We start from the raw sequence: 24,962 nt of genomic DNA, 5'->3' as shown, positions 1-24,962 counted from the left end.
TGGATTGCTGTACATTTTTACAAGACCAACAGCGTTTCCTCTGCTAGGAAAGTGTAAATCATTATGTGCACAGCAGGACTGTTCAGAGATGGTCTGCTAACCTCCAACTCAATAGGTTACTTTTTTTCTTTAGCTTTTATGTCTTGGTTATCTGCTTTTAAGCGAAGCAGTGTTGTTTTAGACCCTCCCATTTCCCCTTTGGAAATCTGATTGACCTAGAGGGCCCTGAACAGTGAGCCACCTGGGCTGTAATTGCCTGCATTCAGAAATACAGTTGCATTTGTCATATCCAGCCAGCCCTACTTTCTCTGGTAGTTTTCTTTTCCTTGCACTGTCTCTTCAGGTTTGCTATCATCAAGAGTTTTGAAAATATATTCATGTTTCAGACTTAAATATGAACTTTATTTAATTAAGATAACATCATCAGAATAATTAAAGTTCCTAAGATGGAGCAAGTAAGCCCTTGTGATTCACAGGCTGTGCCTTGTGACTTTGTGCTGCGTTGGATACCTACACACGTGTGCCAGCAGTGTGGAGAGGCTTTCTGATGTGCACTGGCCAAAGCTGCAACTTCACAAGACAGGGGCAAGTGACCTGAGAGTCCTGTAGAATCCTCTTCTTAGGAATGTGCTCCAGGATTTGACCAGAAATTCACTTCCTAAGGAAGTGTGGTTTTGGCTTGTTTGTAGACAGTGTTTTTGCTTAGGAGCTCTTTGGGACATCATCTTCTCACCATGCTGCCGATGTCTCTGTCACTGCTGTACTGTAAGTGGTGGGACATAGCAGGACATGGGTATGGCCATGTGCAAGAGCTGCCTGCACTTGCAGTGCAGCACTTAGGGCAGCCCTCTGCTCTGCATTGCAGTCCCGCAGAACTTTGAGGCAGATTTGGAGGGTTACCTTGAATATTCAGGCCTTGTAGTGCGTGAGAGGTTGGGGTGGCATCTGTCTCTTTGATTGAAGAGATATTTCCATAGCCAGGGTAAAACTTGGCTGGATGGGAGATAGCTTTCCTGGGGCTGCTGTCAGCTCTGAGCTGAAGACTTAAATGCCATTATTTTCCATGCTGATTGTCAGAAAAATGACATCTGCGTGAGCTGTGTGGCTTCCTCCTCCCTTATAAAGCTCTTAGCATACCTCAGTTTTGAGGTCAGTCAGGTATCCCATGTAAATGGAAGTAGAGCTACTTTGTATGCCATCCAGAAAGAGGTTTGCTCCTGACAACCTTTGAACCAATGTATTAAAAGAAGTATTCCTCCTTTGTAACTAATCATATAGGAAAGAGAGTTTGACTAGTAAATGTGTTTTTATGAGGGTACTTTTCCTTCTACCTCATAATCTATGCAGATGAAAATTATTCTTTCCATGAAGTACTTCTTGAAATCATTTTCTTCGGAAATAAGGGTAGATTTGGTCTGTGGCTTAAAAATTAATATTTTATACTTGAATAAATGATTACATAAGGAAATGAAAAGACTGACAACATCTTTTTTTCTGCTAATAAATACTGTGGCTAAGGATTGGCTGATTGAAAATTTCTGTCATTTAAGTCCAAAGGCTCATTCACATACGTTGACCACAGAAGAAGCAGACAAATGGATGTTTTGCATATGTGGATCAAATGTTTCTGGAATTCTTGATTTAACAGACATGCAGATAAAGCAGAACTGAGCCAAGGCAAAATTGCTGAGTGCGATGCCTTTTTTTTTTTTTTTTTTTTTTTTTTAAACTTATGACTCATTAAATTGAGGATGAATCTATGCTACAACTATCTTAATATTAATGTGAATGCTTCAGAAGAGGGCTTTCATGACAGTGGAAATACATCTCTGCCTAATCCTGAAGCAGGTTCTTCTTTCCTTCCTTATAGCAGTGGCAGAGAAGCCATAAAGCAAATGGAACTAGCACAGCATACCTTGTTTTTCAGTTAGGGGGTTCAGCCTTGTGCTTCTGAGTCCTCTGCACGTTTTGTTCATTTTCCACTGGACAGAAGCCTGCCTGCTCGGGTGCTGTGTGAGCCCACTCCTTCTGTATGGCTCTGTCGTGCTCTGGGAGACACTGAATGAGCAAGAGCAGCCTTGCTTGCAGCAGCCCTGTTGCGTTACTTGTTTGTGAAGCACTTCCAGCTGGGAACAGAAAGTGCTGTGCACTATCATTCAGCTGCGTTTGTTCTAAATAACTCTGACACTGCTGTGTGCTTTCCTTGCAGATGAGTAGAACATCTTTCAGTAGGCTGAGGGGTACCTGGACTGGGGAGTAACCACTCTGAGTAAACTCTTCTGCTCCAGCTCTTTTCTTTGCTGTGCTATTTAAATGCGAAGGAAGGTTGTTGTTGAATTAGGATTCTTGTTTGGGGCTGGTGTGTAGACATGCAGAGAGTTTTAGATGAGTAGAGTGATTAACTTGCAAAATGTAGCTGTGATATTTGTGGTTAAGGAGCTGTGATTTGCTAGCATTCTTTTTTGCCCCTTTCCACGAGGAAACCAGTCTCAGCAGCAGAGCTGAACTGGGGCTGAGACTGAAACCCTCACTGTGCTGCAGCTTTTTCAGTGTGATCCATTCACTTCCACTTGATGAGCTTTTGAGTAATCCTGGTGTACTCTGTAATGTGCTGTGCAGGGCTCCCTCGTTGCCTTTGAGGTGGAGACAAGCTCTGTAGTACTTCCAAAGCTCTGCTGATGAAGTCAACACAGCGGCTTTATTGGAGTCATTCAGGTACCTGAACAGAGGTGTTTCCAAGCAGATATAAGGTCAGGATATGAGCACATCCTGAGCTCTTATAAGCAGAGACTTGAGCTGATAGCTACTGAACAGAAAGATTGTAATTTATTTTTTTTGCAGTGAAAGACAGTAACTTTCTTCTTGAACCCTTTGGGAAGGGCTGGGAGGTGTCAGCACCTTCCTGCAGCAACTGGTCAGCTCTGGCTGCATGTACTTGGCCTATGTATGGGGCACTGGTGTTATGTGAGGGCAGGGAACATGCATGTGTGTGCAGTGTGCTTCACACCAGGGGTCAGTTCTAGGATGGGGATGTGATGGAAGAGAAGAGCTTTCCATGAAGATGCTCCCCCAAGCTGAGCAAACGCCACCTTGTGTACTTCGCAGCCGAGGCTTAAAATAGAGATAATAAATTGATCCATGTTTTGTTTTGTTTTTAAGCTGGTTTTCGGTTTCCAGATTGGCTTTTAAGTATCTTGTTGCTATGGAGAACGAGCGACTCTCTGCTATGCAGTGGGTGCAGAGAGCAGCGCTCCTCGCAGCATGGTGCTGTGCTGCCTTGCCATCCTGCAGCTTTTTTCCCCAGGAAGATACGGCTGTGACTGGTGTGCTGCTGTTTGATCTTGTCTGCATTTGTGATTGATTTCTTCCTCCCGTGCCCTTTATGGATGTCTTTTCACCATCTCTGATCTTACTTTATCTCCCCTGCCTTTTTTCTCAATGAGGGCTTCCTTCGCTTCCAAATGGAAATGAAACTTAGCAAAGCCTTATCTTCTCTATCCCAGATTTTATTTTTTTTTTGCAATATTTACGGTCACAGAGAGATGCCAGATTTGCAGTAGGCATGGGAAAATATTTTGTAACCGATGCATCATCTCTCTGTACGTAATTTTTTGAAGTGCAAGAGGCCAGGATTGTGATGCAGTGTGTACAGCAGAGACAAAGGGCTTTTCTTTGCAGTGACAGAAGGCGTCTGCCAGTGAGCTCCCACCGCAGTGCAGCGGGCACAGCGACAGGCATGTCAAGAGCTGTGCATATCATGTCAGATGTGGCTCTGTCCCGTGTCATCTCTCTGGCTTGGGCTTGTCCCTGCCAGGCAGTGACAGTGCAATTGCTCATGTGCCCTTCCTAGTGCTTAGGGGTGTCTGAGGGGCAGAGAGGGGAAGGGCAGGAGCAGTGGCAGGGAGCGTATGGACTGACGTCCCCTTGGATGTCAAGGGGAGCAGCGTGTTTTTTCAGTGCTGTTGTCAGAGCCTTGGAGACAGAGCTTCAGGTGCATTTCTGGGCTTGAATTACCGAGTGCTTTGTTTGTACTCCTTGCCTCCCCTGCTGCCAGTAACTGCAAGGCTGGTTAGGGGGAAAAAAAAAATGAATGGCATTTGCATTGAAGATGCAGAAATGAGCAGGGAAAACTTGGAACAAACCAGAGGAAATGCTGTGAAAGCAAATTCACTTCTTTTGCTGGTGGTTGCTTGCTAGCTAGAGACTGATCCCATGATTGTGAAAGGGTTCAGCTCCCACTGGGGCTCTGAAGAGAACAGGCCGCTTTTTCGAGGCCATCTGCTGAGCTTGTGGGTGCTGCTCATTTCTGGAGATCTATGAAATGCAAAAACTTTGTCTGCTTGTTCATCGATGAGAATGCCATGTGTGTGCTGGATTGACCCCAATTTTTCTCTTGGTTTCTTCTTAATTTACTGTATTAAATTGAATTTGTCTCTGTTTTCTGAATTATCTCTGATCCCCTGCAGTGAGCAGAAAGCCTGCTCATCTCCTGCTGCTGCTCTCGGCTGATTCTGTGTTGTTCAACTTCTCTTTGCTCGTCTCCAGCCAGGGAAATCTTAACTGTGAGGTTGCTCTAGCTGCCTCTTGTCCTTCAGGGCCTATATTTGCTTGAACATTCTGAGCATAGCCATGAAAGCAGTCCCAAAAAGAAGACTCAGGTTTGCTGTAGAAAGGGAAGTTAGGAGAGTGGCAGCAGTGCCTGTGGTGTGGACTGGTGCTTGGGATGTGATGGATCCCAAGGTGCTCAGAAGCCCTGCAGGGACACTGCTCCATGAGGGAAATAATTGGTAGTGTTCTAGTAGCCTCTAGGTTAACAGAGGGAGCCTCTAGGTCACTGGAAAGCTCTGCTGTCAGGAGAAGCTCAGAGAGCTGGGGCTGTTCAGCCTGGAGAAGAGGCTCATGGGGATCTCCTCCGTGGATACCTGCAGGAAGGAGACATGGAGGGATGGAGCCAGGCTCTGTTCAGTGGTGCCTGCTGCCAGGACATGAGGCAGTGGGCACAAAGTGGAGCACAGGAGGTTCCTTCTGAACACCAGGCAGCATTGCTGTGCTGTGCAGGTACCAGAACACTGCTGGCTGCCCACTGGCTGTGGAATTTCCTCCTTGGGGATGTCTAAAAGCTGCCTGGATGTGGGACTGGGCACCTTGCTCTGGGTGTCTGTGCTGGAGCCAGAGGGATGCAGAGGACCCTACCCACTTGAACCTGTCTGTGGTTCTGTAAGATCGGACTGTATGAGCTGTCTGTTAGCATGGTCTGCTTAGGAGCTGAGAGTTCAGTGATTAGAATGTAGAACTTGGTGAAAAATTTGAAGGCTTTTCCAGGATTATCTGCTTATGTCTCCATGCCGACACTTCTGTATATTGCTGAGTTACTTATTTTGGGGGGGGAAACAAGGTTCTCATTACTGAAGCAGTTATGTTTGGTGATCCCTCCAAGGAGCAGAGTCAGCTGCTCCGGTCTTTTTGCATGGCTGGAAACGGAAGAGGAGAAAGAGGAGGAGAAGGCTGCTCAGTTCAGCTGGCAAATAGTAGTTGCTAGAAAAGGAACTGCATGTCTAAGAAGATTTTCATTCTGATTTTATGCACAGATGCTCTGGAACTGACATTAGGGAAATAGGTGTGTATATACTTAGCATAAATACAATTGTTGTATTTCTGCAAAAGCAGAAATGTGCTTATCTGCTGAGGCAAGTGTTGAAATGTAAATGCTCATCATCTCTGCTGGCAAGATGAGCCAGAGTGTGAGGCTGAAGGTTGTCAGGCCTTCTTATTCCTGGAAAACCAACTGAGATAAGATTTCCAGATAGAACTCTAAAATGTCAGAAAATACATAGATATGGAGATTTTCTAAAATCTTGTAAGGTAAATAGGATACTGTACTGAGCAGTAACTATTTGATAAATCCGTGCTCTCATTTAAAGATGTGCATATGAAATGTACATCTGTGTATGAAGGAGCTAGTAGGTTATCCCCATTGAGTTTGTTCCTTTTCCCATTTAAAATGGGAAATGTTTGTTACTGTGTGTAGCAGGTATTGCTTCCTAGTCCTTCGCCATGACTACATATGTAGTGATCACGTGCTGGTACAATGATCATTAGAAAAGCTTTTTTCTCAGGATCCAGACCTGAGCAGTGTGGTCATGAAGGGAGTACTGTGTTGCTTAAAGCCTTGAGGACAGCCGGGTGCCAAGATTAGAGCTCTTCCACACACTTCAAGTATCACAAAATGGCTTATGTTGGAAGGGACCTTACAGATCGTCTAGTTCCAAGCTCCTGCCATGAACAGAGTTGCCACCTAGTAGATCAAGCGGCCCAGGGCTCCATCTAACCTGGCCTTGAGTGCCTCCACAATTTCTCTGGGCAGCTGTGCCAGTGCCAAGTAGGCCCAGTAAGCTGGAAAAAGCAAACTAAATTCTACAACACTGCAAAGCTCTGGATCGTCTCTCCTTGAGAGCCCTGAAGGTGACCCATCCAGCATTCGCAATGATTTCAGTTCCTGGTCAGCTCAGGCAACACTTAGTCACTGTCCTGAGCAAAGGGCAGATTTTAACAAGGAGTGTTACGTCTCCATTTTTCTTTTCTTTCTCTCCACATAAACTCATTCTTGCCAACTCATGCAGTAGGAGACATTTGTGAACATGCAGGTTTGTAAAATTTTATACATTTGCTAAACAATTGCGGCGTGAACAGCAGCAGTCTCATCACAGGTGGGAAGCCCACAGCTGGGGAAAGAAGGGAAGGAAAAGGCCTTGAAGGATGATCTTTTCATGGTTCTTTGCTGATACGCTGTGAGGCCATAACCTGATGGCTCAGCAGCTTGCGGGCTGGTTCCTCACTCCGTAGTCTGTGTCAGCAGGGTGTTTAATATGACAGTGCTTTTTGTGATCCGAGCTGCTGACTTCTGGGACTGCCGAGCAGATGGTGACTACGTGAGAACACATGTAAGTGGCTGACACTGTAGATCTTGTTTTCCCCAGTTGTCGCACTGTTTGAGATGCAATGTTTAAGATCAGGGTCAGTGTAAGGATTTCATTCCTTAGGAAAAAAAGTAGGGGAGGGGAAAAAACACCCCCAAACCAAACCTGAATAGTTTGATACTTCCCAGTTCTGATAACCTGAGCTATAGGAGTCTTCCCGAATCTTCCTGTTCAACAGCTCTGCCAAAATTCAGAGAAGACTAAAATAACACTACAGAGTAAGTTTCCTGCATAGTGTGTTATGGTGCTGTTGCAAAATTCAAGCATGTAAGTAAGTGTGAATCTAGTTTCAAAATGATACTTTGAAAGAAAATGAGGGCAAAGATTCCTTAATATCTGTAGATAAAAGCATTTGCTGTTTCTTATGACTCCCACCAAGGACAAAGAAAAATGATGGTATGGTGTCCCCTCATGATCACTTGAAAGCTGCAGTGTACTGTTGGATTCCCCTTTGGCAATCTTGTCAGACTCGAGTGACTGAAAAGTGTCAAATTCTAATAGACAGAAACAGAACCTGAATTCAGAGTGTACTGTCTGCCTTCTTGAGAGATGGATCTCAGAATAGATTGGCCTTCTGACGCTTGTTCTTATGTCAGCACCTCTACCTTGTGAAAATTTAAATATTAAGTGTAATATCTGAATCATAGCAACCCTTCAGGGTCCAACGAGAAAACCAGCCTGCCTCGTTCACACAGTACTCTTTTTACTCCATCTGCAGAAGTTAGCTTCACGTGTGCTCTTAAAAAATAATAATTCTGAAAACCCAACCCTCTTTGGAAAGGATACAACTTGGGAACTGGCTGGCTAATGCACAGCATTTTGTTTTTGCAGAGTCACATTGGTTTTCTCAGTAAAGAACAAAGATTGCTAGCTGTCGAGAAATGCTTAGAGGAGGGAAAGTGAGATCCTACAGGCTTGGAAACATGGGAAACTTGGTTGGGACCAGCAAACATGGAACTGTATATGTGTGAAGGAGCTGAAGTATCATGACTGGAAGGAAATCTTTCTGAGGAAGTGAGGCTGGGGGCACTGCGCTCCAAATGTCATGGTGTCATTCTCTGCTTTCTGTAAGCTGTTTGTTTCCAAAATTTTCTGTTGGAAAGCCACAGCTAGCACTGTTGCATCTGAAGCATTTATTTTGATGTTGTGACTGTAACCGCTCAGGAAAGAGCTGCTGCCTGAATGGAAGGGCATATGAAAACCAAGTTGGTAGCCAGTGCAGATGTCTAGGGAGCAGCCAGCCCCTTAAGAACCATGGGGAGTCCTATGAACCCTCTGAGCCAAGGGGAACTGTATATCTGCTTTTTATTGCAAAAGGGCTAAATTAGTATGCTCAGCAAAATGCATAGGGAGTGGGTTGTATTGTGCCCTACAGATATAACTGAATAATTGAATAATGACATTTCAGACTTTTTTTCATAGTTGGAGAAGGAGCAGTAGCCATGTACTGTGTGTGCTGAGCCTGTCCAGACGGCTCACACTAGTCCCAACTGCTGTCCCCAGTACGAGAGGCCTCCTACGAGGTGGTGGTGAAACAGTGCTGGTGTTGTATGACAGGAGTTTTGTAATGTGAGTAAATATCATCTGCTTAGCTGTGAGCAAATAAATCCTTTTCAATATCACGGCAGTAGGTTCCTTGGGGAAGAAACAAATGCATTGGAAATGAAAGCAACTGGAAAACATTGTAGCCTTTAAACAGAAATCTGGATTTTACCTTTTTTTTTTTTTTTTTGTCATTTTTGTCTTCTCTTGAAAAATGCAGGCTTCACAGGCACTGTATCAGATTTATTCAAATACAAAAATAGAGCTCTATAGGGTGAAAATGAAAACAACTTTAGTTTGAGTAAGTTTATAGATAAATGCATTCCATCAAGAATAGGGTGTTTATTCTGCAGAGCTTTGATGGAATATGTTCTTATAAGCCCAAGTTAAAGAAGACTTCTAAAGGTAAATTATCCTGAATTAGCATTCATCTGGTATTGTATGTTCTAAAACAAAATAGTATTGGAAAGCAGACATTTGAGTGTGCTAAGCATTGGCAAGGTGGGCACAGTACAATTGCTTATTTCCTTGGAAATGTAGTGGCCTGGAAGGTTCAGGACTTTTCCATTATGTTAATACTCCTTGGCTGTCTTGGTGTTCAGCAATCTTCTGTTGCGTGCTGCTATGCGGTGCCTACACAGTGGGATCCTGGTTTTCAGGAGGGCTGGGCCTGCAACTATTAAGTCTTGATATTAATTACAAAGCCAGGAAAAGGAAATTGCAGTGGTGTTCCTCTTCTCGGAGGAAATCAGTGTATCTGATATTTAATTTAAAAATAACGAGCACCTTAAACATCTTGTGCAGCTGAGCAGAAGGTTCGAGTCGAGGTTTTTTCTAGAAAACTTGAAGGCCAAATGTGCCAGCAGGTAGGGGCCACCCATGTTCCTGCAAGCACTGGCATTTTCTAGGGGAAGTGTGGGAAATCATCCTGTTTCTAAGTCTCTGAAGCTGAAAGCAGTGGTTTGTGTCCTCTTGTAAAGGGTATGTTGTTCCTCTTGTCACTTGTATCACCTGTGACATCGGCCTTTATCGTATTCTGCTGCAGTTAGTTGGCTTGGGGGCTGCTTTTCTTTGTGCCAGAATGGACCACTGAAGTCCTTCTGCCAGCAATATTGAAGCTGAGATAAATACAATACACTTTAGTGGGAATCAATTGAAAATATAAAGAGTCGTTCATGATGTGTGACTGCATTAAAAATTATGTATATCTTTTGTTTACAGTATGGATTCTTTGTCTTCTCTGCTTTACCTTACCATTCTATGGCTGAGAATACAAATCATAACAGTTTATTAGTGTGCTCTGATATTCTTATCGTTGCACTTCGTTACTTATAGTGACTGAGCTAATAGACTAGAAAAGAGAGTAACAAAATTTTGCTTATCATTTTCCCAGTGTAATAACAAATAGATTTACTGACATAGTTAGCTGTACAGCTAATTAATGGCTGCGTGTTTGGAGGCAAATTCTCTGCTATTGTAATGGTGGAAACAAATGGAATTTTGCCAGCAAACAGCTTGGCCTGTTTTCTGTTGGCTGCCTGGAAATGTGTTTTTACTTCCTCAGCCGCAGTGTCTTGAAATAACTGTCTGCAGGTAAATCACGTTAAGATGGAAACTCATTTCTAGGAAATAGCGCATGTTTAGGGGTGCTGGCGAGGGATCACTTCAGTGCTGGGCTGACTGTCACATTGCCCAAGGGCATATTCCTGGTCACTGGCCATCAGTTGCTAGTGATGGATTTGCTTGATTTGGCTGTTTGTTGTGTGTTTTTGTATTGCTTTAAGTGGAGGTACAGTGCATCAATAAATAAATCAAAGCGCAGATTCCTACATGCACAAAACTTCAATTCAGGAAGCCGGTGTCTATTGCTGGGTGGAATGATTGTTTTGAGTAGCTGAACTAGATAAGCACATGTTGACATTTCTGTTTGTGCATAAATTCATTCTTAATGTTACACGGCATAGCTGGATACAGGGAACATTAAAAGAGCTTGACACTGTCTGAACTGAGATTGTGGTGTCAAGCAGGAGGTGAAATTCACTTCATTCTAATCATTGATTAAAATTTTATTAGCAGGCTTTAAAGACGGTGGTGGGGCAGCTCTTCAGGGATGAGCAGCCTAAACATTTGCCTTCCTGTTTCCATGGCAGCACATCATTTTCATCCTTTCAAGGCAGCAGAGATTGATCACGTTGTGTACTGCAGGGGTATTGCATTCAGAAGAGCTGTGTTAACAGTGCGGCTGCTTTCCCTAAACCTTGCTATTAAATATAGCTATTTTAGATGATTGTTAGAATAAAAAAGTGGTTGGGACAATCCAAGTGCTTTTTTTGAGAAGGAAATTGTGGCAGTGGAGTTGAAAACAGGAGAATAACCAGCATGGGGGGAAACAATTGGTGTGACCGTGTTAATGCTCCTCCTCAATGAGGTGAGACTCTAGCAGCAATAGTTCTCAGGCCGATGGTTACTGCTAAAATGTATGGAAGTGTTTTTGATTTGTATTGTATGGGACTGGAATAAAGCTGAAAACTATGAATGGTGGTCATTGGCAAGAACCAGTTTTCCAGCCCAGTGGATCTTAGCCTTGGAAACACACTTGCAGGTGACGTTTTCCAGCTCAGCATCATCCATTTGGTAGCTTTCCAGGATACTTGAAGCCACCTCAAAATGTGGCATATTCATATTTTGCTGTGAACTCAACTCTGCTTGCTTGATTTGGGGATGTTGAACTTGTCCATCACGTCATAGATTTCTAAGACTGGGGCAGAGCATCCCAGTGCTGTGTTCACACAGGTCTCAGCTCCTGGGAGTGCAGAAAACTCCTTGTAAAAGTGCATCATTTCAGTAATGAGAAATCTCTCTTAGAAGGGTGCTTCTTTTGTCTTGCCTGAGAGACATGAATAATTCAGTACGTCCCTATGCAAATTATTCCATGAAAAAACGTGCATGCGCCTGATTTTTCTCTCTCCATTTGTGTAGTGTCAGTTTCCCAGTGCTGAAGCTTTGTCAAATACAGCAATGTGCTAAAGTGTCTCTGGAGCCAATCGCAGCCATGTCTTCTCTTTTGGCATTGTGGAGGCTTCAATTACTTCTGAAACTGTGAATTTTAAAATGCTATTTTAGTGTTATCACTATAGAGGGAAAGTAGCAAATTGCCACAGGGGAAGTAGTTAAGCAATGCACGAAGATGCAGATCTCCACAATATTTTCCTTTGGCCTTTGGGATGTTTCATTTTGTGTTTCTCCGTTTGTATAAATTTTTACATGAGGCTCCGTGAGACATGTCGAGCACTGCCGATAAAAATGGAGAGCGTTCACAGCAGCTGTTGCTATAGTGATGTGGTGCAGCCCTTTGCCTGCTGCTCAGAAAGCAAAACCACCTGCAATTCCTTAGATCCTTTATTGGCAGAGAGAAATTGAAAGAGATGGTGCTGATGTGCAGGTACCGCACAGATTCTGTGTTGCTCTGAAATCATTGCCGCTAATGTTGTATTTGTGCACAGATCTGCAGAAATGCTTTGTGGATGGGAAGAGGACAGAGAGGGAACTGGACGTTGTGGTGGGCAAATGAGGTCACTCACAGCACATAGAAGACAAGGGATAAATACCAAACTGAACTAAAAGCAGAAGAGGAGCTAAGTGCTTTTTAAAGCCTGCTAAGTTTTAATCTTCCGTACAGATACAAATGTTGTGCTCACAGAGTGCTGCTGCTAGTCTGGTGCTGGAATTCAGTGCTCAATCCTCAGGGTCTGACTAGTGCAGGTGTGGAAATGAATATTGACTCTTAGGAGCAGATTTTTGTCTTTGTCAGGTCATACATTCAGAAGCCTAAAATGTCCTTTAACGTGGCTTGTCTGTACCAAACTTACTAACTCAGTTCTGCTTTTCCTATGCATTATTTTCTTTTTTCTATAAGGCCATGAAATGTAGAGTTTGGTATGAGATAATGCTACAAACCATTGGCTTTATAATGTACCCTGGGTTAGACCAATGTCCCTGGACTGCAGACGAGGAAACAAAAGCACTGAGGAGCATTCTCCTACAGAATCGCTCCATAAAGCAGGCCTATAAAGGGCATCTTTACCTTCATGATTCCCTTCTGGTTCTTTTTGTGACTGAATGAAGTAGGACAGGTTTATTTCATATCAGTCACCATGTGAGAAAGGACAGTTAAGTAAGTGCATGATGTCTCATCTTATGTTAAATTTGAATGTTCATTTTTTCAAGTATGTTCCAAATATACAGGTGAGCCAAGATTCCAGGACCCAGTAACACCTTCTCTGCAGGGTTTTTATTCACTTTAAGTTCCAGACATGAAGAAAAACAAATATCTAATCCCATGGATGAATAAATAAAACAGAATTCTTTTACAGTTGCTTCATTATTATTTTCATTACTAACATCCATGGGCTCATGGCGAGATCACACCATGTTGTAGAGGAGGTGGTGAAAGATGCTCTGTGGCCTAAAACCTAAAAAGGCAGCAATATGAGTAGCTAAAATAGTCCAGACCAGGTGGGAAAATGTAGAAGCAGCACTTAGTGAATTGCCTGGGACTCGAGCAGTTCTGCCATGCTCAGCGACTTAGTCCCCTGGTATCTGCTTCCTCTTGTGATGGTTTCTGCCATTCACTGGGAAAATCTGACTGATCCCTTCAGAGCTCATGGGGGGATTATGTTTTGGCTTTCTGAGGCAGAATTCTCCATATATTATGAGAAGGTTTAGAGTCACAGGGCTAAGAGGTGCAGGGCTTTAGGGAGAGAAACTGATAGCTGAAAATGAAGGAATTAGTCATGAGTCAGGTTTCTGCTCTGAGCTGCAGGCAGCCCTTTTTCTCATAGCTTCTTTTCTCATTTCAAGGGGAAGCAATTGGTCCCCTTGCTGTTCCCATCGAGGCTTGCCTTTGCTGCTGAAATCCTGTTTAGAACTTTGCATTTGACAAACTGGGGAAGCAGTGTTGAACCCAGCCTGCAGCAGAGCTGGTGCCTAATTGCATTACCAGAGAAATCAGTCACACACCCTTGGGACTTGGGTCTGGGACCTGGGTCAGGCTGACGTGGATGCACTGGGCTTTCCTGTGGCTGAAGGGTTGAGGTCAGTATCAGGTAATCAAATGAAATCCTCAGAAGTTGAATTATGATGCCAAGTCATCATCTTTTAGTTGTTCTCAGGAGAGCCAAAAAGATTCTTGGTAACAAAAGTGTCTGAAAAGCATCTCTTGGAGACAGCAAGAAAGATTTTTGCCAGTGGAAGCTCCAGGAGCTTTCTAAAACAAACACAAACCCTGCTCCCCACAACCTCAGCTCTGGGGAAGAAAGAAAAGAATGTGTTGTGAGAACTAATTAATTAGAAGGATCTCCTGCAAAATTTGTGAAAAGCTCTGCCTTTCATGTTGAAAAGTAAACATTTAGCTCAATCAGCAGCCTTTCAGCAGGACGCCTTGCCTCACAGAGAAGGTGTTGAAAATCAGAGCTGCTGACATTAATGGAACCATATTTCAGCACAACGATGTAAAGACAGTTCTAAACAGTAAAGTGCTGCAAGTTAAAGTCAGCCCTGTTTCCTAAGCAGTTACTGAAATGTAGTGCCTTACCTCCACGGTTATTCAGCATATGCAGATACTAGGAACAAACCTGATCTAGATACAGATATCCTTTTTCGCATATGCAAAGTCTGTATTTCAGTGTAGGCATTGTGTAGGGCCTGCCAGTTGTAATTCTTTGGGGAGAGTTTTAAAATGCTGACACACACACAAAAAAGGGAGAGGCTCTCTTTTAGGGTAAGATAGCATATCTAAGTGTTTAAATGGTTTGGGAATGGGCCATATCTGTTAAAGATTTCTGCAAAATTGATTTGACACTTGAAAATCTTAGTACTTGTGTCTCCTATCCCTGAGTATATTTAAGAAACCAGCAGTCAAGAGAAGCGGCGTCTTGGTTTACCCATGATTGGACAGGTCTGTCAATAAGTGGTCGTGTAGAATAAGGATATCTTGGTTATTCTGTATGGTGTTTTCTTTACTATTCGATGGATCTTAAGTTATCACGAGACTTTTGAAGTGGTGCCAAAAACAAACAAAAGCTTCCTGAGACACCTCAGCATTGTCTGACATTTGTCCTCTCCTGGCTGGTTGTTCTCTTTTCCAACATCGTAAAGAGTGAATCAAGCTTCTTACATAGACACATGGCAAGTTAGTGACAACTACGTTGTATAGCATTCATTTATTTCTATACTATATGCAAAGTGCATGTATATCATGTCAGGCCTTCTTTGCTGCCAACTGAAGCTTGCTGTTCTCACCAAGAGTATGGTTTCCAGTTCAGCTTATTGTCTATATGGCTGATCCTACCTTGAGATTAACCTATACAAGTTGCAGAGGGAGAGGGAAGAAGTTGGCTTTCTTTGTGGACACGAGAAAGAGCAGCGAGGCCAATTATGGAGATGCTCTATTTCCAGTGTTTCCATTTCCTCTCAAGGCAGGAGAAAAAAGCTTTGAATTGTTTATATGGTCAAATATTCTTGTCATAGTTTGTTGTTGTTCTGAAGAATACTTTGTTACCCCAGATTTCTGGCAGAGAAAGTCCTTCCAAAATGGTGCCAGATATTCCTGTCCTGACTCCAGCTGGTTTCCTCTTCACCCTGAGGTTATGCAGTGGATTGGATGGGACAATGCCAAAGAGTGTCTTAGGGGCTCAGCTTGCATTCTCTGTTCTGATCCTCTGACCTTCTGGAGCTGGCATGGAGCCTGTGGATCCTTCTGCCCATCAGCTGTCTTTACTGTCACTATGCCAAAGACATTTTATTTTCCATCCTCAGATGCCTGCACCTGATGTATAAATGCTGTTTTCGATGTGGCTCTTCTGCCAGGGTCCAGAAAATGGTGCTACAGCAGAACTTTCAGAAAACATCTCTGCAGTATTACAGGCAGGAGAGTTTCATTTCAGGATGCTTTTCAGCTCTTGCCTTCTTCCAAAGACCAGCTCTGCTTGCTCCCTCTACTTAAGGAGCAGTTCCCAGTTCAGAATCCAGGTGTCTGTAACACTTGTGGAAACAAAGAGAAGAACAAAGAAGAGGCTCAGGGGAGACCTTATTGCTCTCTATAGCTACCTGAAGGGAGGTTATAGTGAGCTCTTCTCTTATGTAACTGGTGACAGGACTAGAGGGAATGGCTTAAAGCTGCACTGGGGCGATTTAGGCTGAATGTTAGGAAATACTACTTCTCTGAAAGAGTGGTCAGGCACTGGAATGGGCTGCCCAGGGAGGTGCTGGAGTCACCGACCCTGGAGGTGTTCAAGGAACGTTTGGATTTTGTGTTGAGGGACATGGTTTAGTGAGAACTATTGGTGGTGGGTGGATGGTTGGACTGGATGATCTTGTAGGTCTTTTCCAACCTTGGTGTTTCTGTGACTCTGTGAAAGCATTGAGGTGCCCCTAGAATGCACTTTGAGCCTTCTGCAACAGAGATATTTGTCTTTCCTAACCACAGTAACTCAAATGGTGCCATTTGCACATTTCATCACAAATTCTCTGACGTTTCTTTCCCAGTATTGCTTACCTTCAAGAGAAGGCTGGAAAGAAGTGGTGCGAAAAGGAAGCATATGTATGGACTTGGGATTTGCAGAGGAGGCTGAAGGGAGCACTGCAAGGACAAATATGGAGAAGCTGCTCTGTGATGGTGATGCTGCTCAGCTAAGTGGCAAAAGTTTAGTCCTGTGTTTTTCTGAGACGCTTTTTTTGCCAACTCAATATTGAAGCTCCTTTGCTTTTCTTTTAAATAAGAATAATGGATTTGAAATTAAATAGTTTAGTGGATAAAAGTAGCTGAAACACAATGTAATACATAAAGAATATAACAAGGTGAAAGTTGGTAAGCTGTGCTTCTCATCGTGCCCAGAGTCTCTGTTCACCAGAAAAACAAGCATGTCAAAACTGGTGTTTATGCAACTGGTCCAGGCTTTTAATGGATATGGATGGCAGAACATTTTCCTTGCTTAATATCAGCAAGCAATTCCCCTGGACTTCACTCAGCAGTCATATATGGAATTGATGTTTGGAGAAACAGATCCAATCCTGCCTCCTGGGCACTTTCTTTTTTGAAGCTGTCTGCTTTGATTCTCTTGCTGAGCATTTTTAATTCTTATTCTTTCGCTTTTAATTCTTATTCTCTTGCTCATTTTTTGCCCACCATACCTGAGATAGCCTATTCTCCCACTACTTCTACATCTGCTATTGATCATTTGCTTAGGTTTTCCAGAACGCTTACTTGGATTTCAAATACTGCTTGAAAACTACAGCAGAAAAGTAGTGGCTATATTCTTAGGTTTCTGGTCTTCCGAGCTATTGGTTACCTGGAAAAGGAAAGAGTTTGTGTGTCTTCTCTGATAAATAATATCTGGCATAATTTGCTTGCCTGAATGATACGGCTGAAGCCTCCAAACTTTTGTTATCTCTTAAGGAGTTGAAAGAGCTAGAACACTTGGGTTCTGCTTTAGAGAAAGTTTTTTGCTGAAAACTCGCTGATTTCAGAGCAGCCAAACCATGTGGATGAGATTCAGGGTGCAGTTTGTGGTGGGATTGCTTTGTAGGATTTTATTATTGGGTTTTTTATTTGTTTTGTAAGGTGTTTTTCTTCAATTTCTGTTTTACCTGCAATTGGAAGTTAAGAGAAGCACAGCCCAGCAGAGCCAATCTAGGGTAAAAAAAAGACCAAACCATTGTGCTTTATCTGTGTCTAAACAAATGCAGCTTATTTTTGGTGCACGCACTTGAAGTAAACCACTTAAGCTCTATGAAGTCTGAATCATGGGATTTTTTTCTTTTTCTTTTTTTCTTTTTTTTTTTTTTTTTGCTTGCTTGGTTTCATCTCTTTTCATAACTCTGTCAAAGTCACTCTCTGTTTCCTTCTTTGAAAGGGATGTGATTAGTTCCCAAGACTGTGTTGTGTGAGGGAAATGATAGTTTTAAGTGGCAGCAGAGTGAACATCCTAATGTTAACACTGTCTTAAGTCATTTGCTTTTTGCTCATTTTAGGTGCCTGAGTGACCCAGCTGTTGTTTTGCTTCTGAGCAGATCCTGAGTTAACCCCTTCAGACACCCAGCATGATGGCTAGTTTAAGAATCCCCATAACAGCAGACACAAAAACAGAGACAGGCAAGGCACATGGTCTGTAGGAGATTTATTAGATGTGCACTTGCACTACAGTACAGTGTGGTATAGGCACGTCTGAACCAGATACAAGTAGCCTAAATCAAGAACAACAGTGCAGCACAAAAAAGTAATCCACAAATCCTGCCCAGAATGGAAGGTAAATCAGCTCGTCCTGAATCCCTTTTTTCCAGCTATGCTATAGCTTGCACCAAGCTAGGTATTTTAAAGCTCTTACATGTACACATGCACTGCAGTGCTATCACTGTTGAAACTGCAGTGCCTGCTCTTGCGGGGAGCTATTATCTGAGCCGTTGTGCTATGCTAACATTGCAGCTTGAAACTCTGTCAAAGTAAGGTAACCTAATAATTTAACTGCTGGGTTTTAATTGCTTCTATAAGGTGAGGTTTCCATAGCTGTGAGCAAGTCTGCCAGTACAATCAGTATGGAGGGAACTGAGAAACTCAATGCCTGCTTCTTTCCTCAACTTTGCTCTTGTGTTTCTAACACTTCTGCTCATGACTTCTGGACTTCACCTCGAAGTCCAGTCCACCTGTTAAGCATGGGAAAAAAAAGAAAAGCCCTCGCTTTAATATCTGCAAGCAGTTGTTTAATCTTCGCTCAACAGTAACACACATTCATATAATGTGTCTTGTAGCTAGACCAAAATGCAGCCTTGCAGTTATAAAGGAAAATGAAAGGGGATACATCCAAACTAAAGCCCATTTAAGCACAAAGCTATTCTACAGAAGATGGCCAGAAGGTTTATGTGTCACCTCTTGGTTCTGAGTTACAGAGAATTGCATTCTCCAGAAAAGGACATGTTCAGAAACAAATCCCAGAACAAAACATTCTCTTTTATTGGTGCAAACAGCCCTTCAGGGAAAGGGAGTAGCAGTCAGACAAGAAGAAATTGGAGATAAATGTCTTTTTACCTTCTGTTTTATCATACTTATTTTTTATAAGTTGCCAAGGGCTGACAGCCTAACATGCATGATCTCCTTAAAATGACAGGCTTGTAACTAGACTGGGGTGTGTACAAAGAGCTGCTTTCTAAAAACCACAAAGTGCCAATTTATTTCCAAAATGCTCTTCTACCTAGCTCTTCTTGCTTGAGGAGAAGATTCCTAAGAGACCCCAACGTGATTTCTTCTAATTTCAACCAACAGATAAGGAAGCACCGTTTCACTTTCACGCTGCTGCTCACCTTGCTGTCTGTAACTTCTGCCTTTCTGGTTTACATTGTGTACACAGTAAGTTGCATGTGGCTGTAGCACAGGTTGAAGGGCTTGTCAGAGTCTTGCGTGTGTTCATCTCTGTACTTCTCATTATCTGTTACTTTTCCTAGGCTGTGCTGAAGATGGCCTTCAGTTCCTTCAGTTCTCGGTCTTGGCTGTAGTGTTCTAGGTCAGAACAAGTTGCAGCTGTCCCTTCCTTTTCTTTGAATAATCATTTATTTCTGTTTAAAGCATATATAAATTTGACACAGGAATGCGTTATGCCCATGTTGGCACAAATGGCTGTGGCACCATGTGGTCTGGGGCACTTAAATGACTCGTCACTTCTTGGTGTGTTTTGACATATTGCTTCGGCTGTTTTACTTTCCATGGGCATCCTCTTACTAAGCATTTAGTAACAGGCATTTTCCATTTGTTTTTCTTGACGTCACACAGAAATGGACATGGGACTGCAGCCCCTGTCTCAGTGCTGTGGCCGCGATTGCCTAGTGCTGGTCATACAGAGTTAGAGCACTGACATATGTCATGCCTGTCAGTCTGAGAAGCAGGGATGGAAGCTGTGGGTAGGAATGTCACTGCCACACCTGATGTTCCGATGGAGCAGACAGTAGTGCTGCATTCAGAGCCTTATGACAAATCTCCTCACTGACAACTTTGCGAGGTGTTCTTGTCCTATGCTGTGAGAGCAAAATGTAAAGATTCATCTTCTACAGGTGTAAAAAGCAAGCATCTTTAATGCTTATTCCTCTCTGCACTGCAGCAGTTTCATGTATGATATAATCCTCATGTATTGTCAGTGGGCCAGATACATTCAGCCTTGCACAGTCGTGAGTCCGCATTTTGTTCGGTGTTGAGGTGGAGATGCATTCCTGCTGGAAGGAATTGAAATGTTTGAGTAATACCAAAAGGAAAACCCTGTGCAGCACCCGTGAGCCTTAGTCATAAGAAGTACCACTGGCGTTTGCCTGTGAAAACAGAAATGTGAACAATTAATGCTTGCAATAGATTCACCTTTTTGCTACCTACTCACAGCAAAGCAAACACCTCCCTCTTACAGAACTTCAGTTCTTCCACAAAAACTGATAATGTGGAAACGCAAGGAATCTAAAGTTACAAGTACATTGTTTTTAAATCCTGGAATGTAATTTTGTGCATTTCTTCGGCTTTTTGTTTTCAGAATGGCAATGCATAACTGTGAAGGAGAAAATAAAATCCCTTGTGAACTAGAACTGTGATGGACCTAAGCCAGGGCTTGTCTGGTATAATGCGGAAGGATTCTTTTCAGTAGATGCATGCTAATTTGTGCAGTGAGCCACTGAGCTACTGCTTTCTTTTGCTCTGTAAAAACAAAGAAATCTCCATTCCTGTTGTGTATTAGCAAGATGCCTCTACCACTAGTGAGTGGGCTTACTTGTCTGATGCATAAAAACAGTGTATGGCAAATGTATCACATTTGTATGAGAATACAATTTTTTTTTTTTTTTTTTTTTAATAAGGGCTATTGTTGCTTTGTCTTTCACTGTTTCTCTGCAGAGGAATGGATACTGGTGCTGAAGGAGAAGCTATAAACTGGGCTTTACCATTTCAAGTGAAATTTGCATTAGATGTGTATCCTTCTATCCATGTGGTGCTTGCTGCAGGTGCGTGCTGTGAGTCCCTGCTGGATGGCAGTGGGAAGCTGTCCTCCTTAGGTGCCAGGCTCAGCCAGGGTGCTTGACATGAGGGCAGCTGACTTGTCACTTGGATACCACTGTGCTGGGGAGAGAATGAGTGATCTTGGTCTGGTGTCTGGGAGGGACACTGGGGATACTGTCTGGAGGCCAACTTGGAAGTCAGCATGTCTCTAGCAACTTGAGTTCATGCTTGATATCAAGACATGTTTTTTCTTATCTGCACTTCAAGTGAGAGCTGCAGTGCCCGTGGGTTTGCTCTAACTTTCAGTGAAGTCAGGTGCATGTTTCTGAGCATCATGGTCCTGAGAAACTTCAACAGCAGTTGGTGAGGCTGCCTGGAGGCCATGCCAACTCACTTCTTGAGAGGTGGGTGTGAGTGCAGCTCTGCAAGGAAGCGGGTGCTGCATAGCATGGGGCTGCTTCCTACTTTGGGAGGTGACATCAAATGCCTTAGAGTCACATTGTCTTATATTCCACTTACTAAACTTAGCCTGTTACAAGACTTTGCAGAATGTTTGGAGTGTTCTTGTAGTTACTTCTATGTTTCCATGTCTTTCTGCGGAAAAGAGTTGATAGTAACTGTTTCTTATGTTTTAAAATTGCAAATGTTTTCCTCTAATGGCAGAATAACTCTTGCTAACGAAAATGCAGAAGTGGTAGAGATATTTCTATACTTGTATTTTGCATGATAATCCTGGATACTAGGTATCATGAAAACATAGGAAGACTTTTTATTTCTTTGTATTTTACCACTTCTTAGGGGAGATACAGTCTAAATCCTTTGTATATTACATTGTGCCTTGTGAGGTTTAAAACGTTTTCTAGTAGTCAGAAGGGGTGGCTGATACAATGCATTTTGTTCTTGGTTCTGTCCTGGTTCTGTTTGAAGTTCTCAGATTTGCTCCTAGCAAATTGCCAGTCTCTTGCCAACTATAACTTTATCTGTGACCATCTGTAGAGTAGCACTGATTGAAAGTTAAGAGAATATTTTTTGAAATGTTGGAGTACTGCTAAGAGCGCAGAGCTTATATAATAGAGCGATGCTAAAATACTTTGATGTATCCTTAATATGCAAATTTGTCTGCTGAATACCTTAGTTCAAGATACTCGAGCTGTCTTTAAAGCCAGCTTCCTTCTGTGTATGTGTGGCTGGAAGAGTGGGAGCGGGTGCACAGAGAAAGAAAAGAAAGAGGCTTTTAAAGATCTCACTGGTTGGTTTCCAGGGCACAGTGGGTTAGAAGCAGACAGGTTGCAGCCTGAAACTAGGCAGCAGCAGTGTTTGTAGATTTCTTGTTTCCAAGGGATTTTACTTTACCTTCAGACTCATTGCAAGATGTGATTTGTCATAACCTATCTTCAGCTGTTTAAAATGATCTGCCTGGGCTAAGACAATTGGTTGGTCTCCTGTAATCACCAGAGTGAGATAAATTTGCTTTTGACATCGGTGTTTAGGTAAGATGAATTGCCTCCATTGACTATTAAAGAAGACTTGAGGGTACCTATAGCTAAATCACTTGTCTTGTAGGTGGTTGAAATGCACTGAAATCTCATTCAAAGCTGCTTATTTCCTAGCATTCAGTCTTCTCATCTGAAGAACGGAGTACTTGGTGATAAGGAGCGAATTAAACCTCCACTGCCCCAGAATCCCATCCAAGATACTGCAGCTTGTTTTTAACCAAGAGTGCGTCCCTCCAGCTGAATCAAGCTGTGGATTGCAGCTGTTACTGAAGTTACACTGAGAAAAGCCTGGTAGTCATTGCTGCAACTTCTTCTTGCCATCATGACCTAGGCTGACAAACTTGTAGGTTTTTATCAGTAATAAACTGAACAGAAAGAATTGAAAATGCTTGAACTGCATTTAGGTTAGCCCTGAGGCTGGTCAAGCAGTTGGACTTGGTGAAAGTAGGTCCCTTCCAAATGAATTCTTCTATTCTGAGCAGGAAACATTTGCCATCCCCAGCCTTCTCATAGTTCCCCCCATCAAACTAAAATAAAATAAAATAAAACAAAATGTGTGTGTATGGGAAGAAAAAGGAATTAAAATGAAACTGGCTTCCTTTGGCCAGAGGATAACCATTAGTTCCCTTTAATGAAGGCATTGAGCTCTGCATCTATTCCTTCTGTGTAGTTTTTTTTTTAGTAAGTGCTTCATTATTTTTGGTCTTCACTGGATTCAGCTTCTGTGCCAGTGAATCCCAAATCTGCACATTCCCTCCCAGCCAGTGCCCCATGGCCATGTTGCTGGCCCTCCTGCATGGTTCGTTAATGAGAGGGCAAAAAATGCCCTCAGTGTGTTCTCTGCACATTCTCTGACAGAAATCTAGCAGCTGGCCTCATTGTGCCCAAACCTTTCAGAACATTTTCCCCAGGCAGATGTAGGTATCTAAGGTATCGCACACCTTCCTTTTTGTGCCAGAAAGACTCTCTGCCTTTTAGCTCTTTGGGAAATGTGACTCAATGTTGATGAGAGCCCTCTTTGTGCCTTGTTATTCTATATCTGTCAGCTCCCCCCTCGGCCCTTCAGGTTCCTGCCTGGCTCCCCATATATCTGTGCGTGGCCTTTCATAAATCCTAGTTACTCTGCATGTATATGCCCTATTGCCAGCTTTCCCTCTCAGCCTGTCTCAGTTAACATGAAGCTTGCTGGAGCTGGATGCAGGGATGCATTTGTTGCCCTTTTTGCATGCTGGGAGAATGCTTGGAGAGTAGTGTAGAAGATTCAGTGTTTCTGACTCTGGCAGATATTCTTGTGGGTGGTTTTCTTAGCTTGTAAATTTTTTAAGAAGATGTTTAGGTCTGTTTCTCAATTCAAGAGACTAGTATCTGTTTCTTAATATATTTATTATATCATAAATACCTTGTTGAGCAGTTTGTAATTGAAGGTGAACAAAATTTTTTATTTCCTTTCTTTTGTCCTGATGGAATAGGATGAAAAAAACCCCACAACCATTCAGATGCAGTGAGTCCCCATACCACCAAATCAGCACGCTGCATTTAGTCATTGTACTAATTGCTAGTGGCCTCATCACAAAAGGCTTACTATAGTCATCTTGTTAATGTAAGAGCATGTTACATTCCCTTTTCATTAAATTTGGAAGTCTTCCCACTCTCATTAGGCGTATTCTGCAGGATCCATGTTTTAGCAACTGTGCAGAAGAATGCTTTTCCTTACATGCAGATGATTTTGAGCTTGACAATCTCCCTGAATAATTTGTATGTGATGAGTTTTAGTCTCTGTTAATGATGACTTTTTGCTGCTTGTTAGTATCTACATAAATATTTCTACCTGGTGCCTTAATAAAAATAAAAGTGTTAACCTCTTAGATGTTCTATTCAGTGGTCTTTACATGTGATCTGTTGCATTCTTCTTGGTACATTTCTACAGCATGTGCATTTGTGCTGTATGTTCAGCTGTTGATATTGCACATGCATGCTACTGAGAGAATTTGGAGCCTTCTAGGATGAGAACTACTATTTCTGGATGAGGTGAGCTGTATTTAGCTCACTGTGGCATTCTAGCAGTGTTTTGCAGTAGTCTATTTCCTCAGAGAGCATCAAGAAAATAAAAGCTCTTTATCTGATTTTAGTAACATTTACAAATAGTTACAGAAGAGAACTTTTGATAGAGTAATATGTAGAGACACAGGATGAGAGTGGAGTTTGAAGGAGAGTATACCTTTGGAGCAATTGATTTGCCAATTTTGGAAAGTAAAATGATTTCAGAATTGTGACTGAGATTAAATTTGGTGAATTCTGGCTTTTTTTCTGACTATTTGTACTCCAGAGTGGCGCTTCACGCTGTCATACCTGCTGCATATCAGAAATAACACTGGCATCAGAAACATCACTCTCTTACAGCATGGATTCCTTTTTCTTTACATAAATTCACAGACAATTCTGTGATGGATGAATAAGGAAAAGGAAGTTGGGAAGAAATATCCCTTGTTAATAAAAGAAGACAGGGGTTTGTTTGTTTTTTTCTTATGCTAGCTATTTATGGGACAGAATTTACATGTTGTGCTTTAAGAAAGAGTACTGTAGGATAATGTTAATGCATGGACCATGATTTGGGATATAAAAGAGGAGATAAAAAAAGGGTAATGAAGGAAAATAAGGATAACAACAGCAGTATAGTAGTACCAAAGCAAACAGAAGAGGTGTGCTGCTCGCAAGTAAGGCATGTTGTCCATGTACAGGAGAAGGTGAGATTTCATTCCTACTCACTTGAAAGCAGCAATGAACTATTGTTTTTCTGCCTCGTGGCCCTTGTCCCTCAATCTTACAGGCCGTGCTGTGTGAATTAAAGTCACTAAGTTCAGTTTGTGCTACCAAATTTTGCTTACAAAAGTGAACTTGAAAGGTAGGAATCCCATTTCAGGAAGGGTT

The 24,962-nt window shown here is 42.5% G+C and overlaps 1 protein-coding gene across 1 annotated transcript in view; it reads left to right on the top strand.

Annotated features, from left to right (window-relative positions):
- The window catches only part of SERGEF (secretion regulating guanine nucleotide exchange factor), a gene marked incomplete at both ends in the record, with an annotated part of 126,909 nt that overhangs the window by 101,458 nt on the left and 489 nt on the right, over window positions 1-24,962 (top strand). The window lies entirely within an intron of this gene.

Source organism: Tetrao urogallus (genome assembly GCF_951394365.1).
Source record: "Tetrao urogallus genome assembly, chromosome: 6".
Lineage (NCBI taxonomy): Eukaryota > Metazoa > Chordata > Aves > Galliformes > Phasianidae > Tetrao > Tetrao urogallus.
This window is presented reverse-complemented; position numbering and strand designations above follow the sequence as displayed.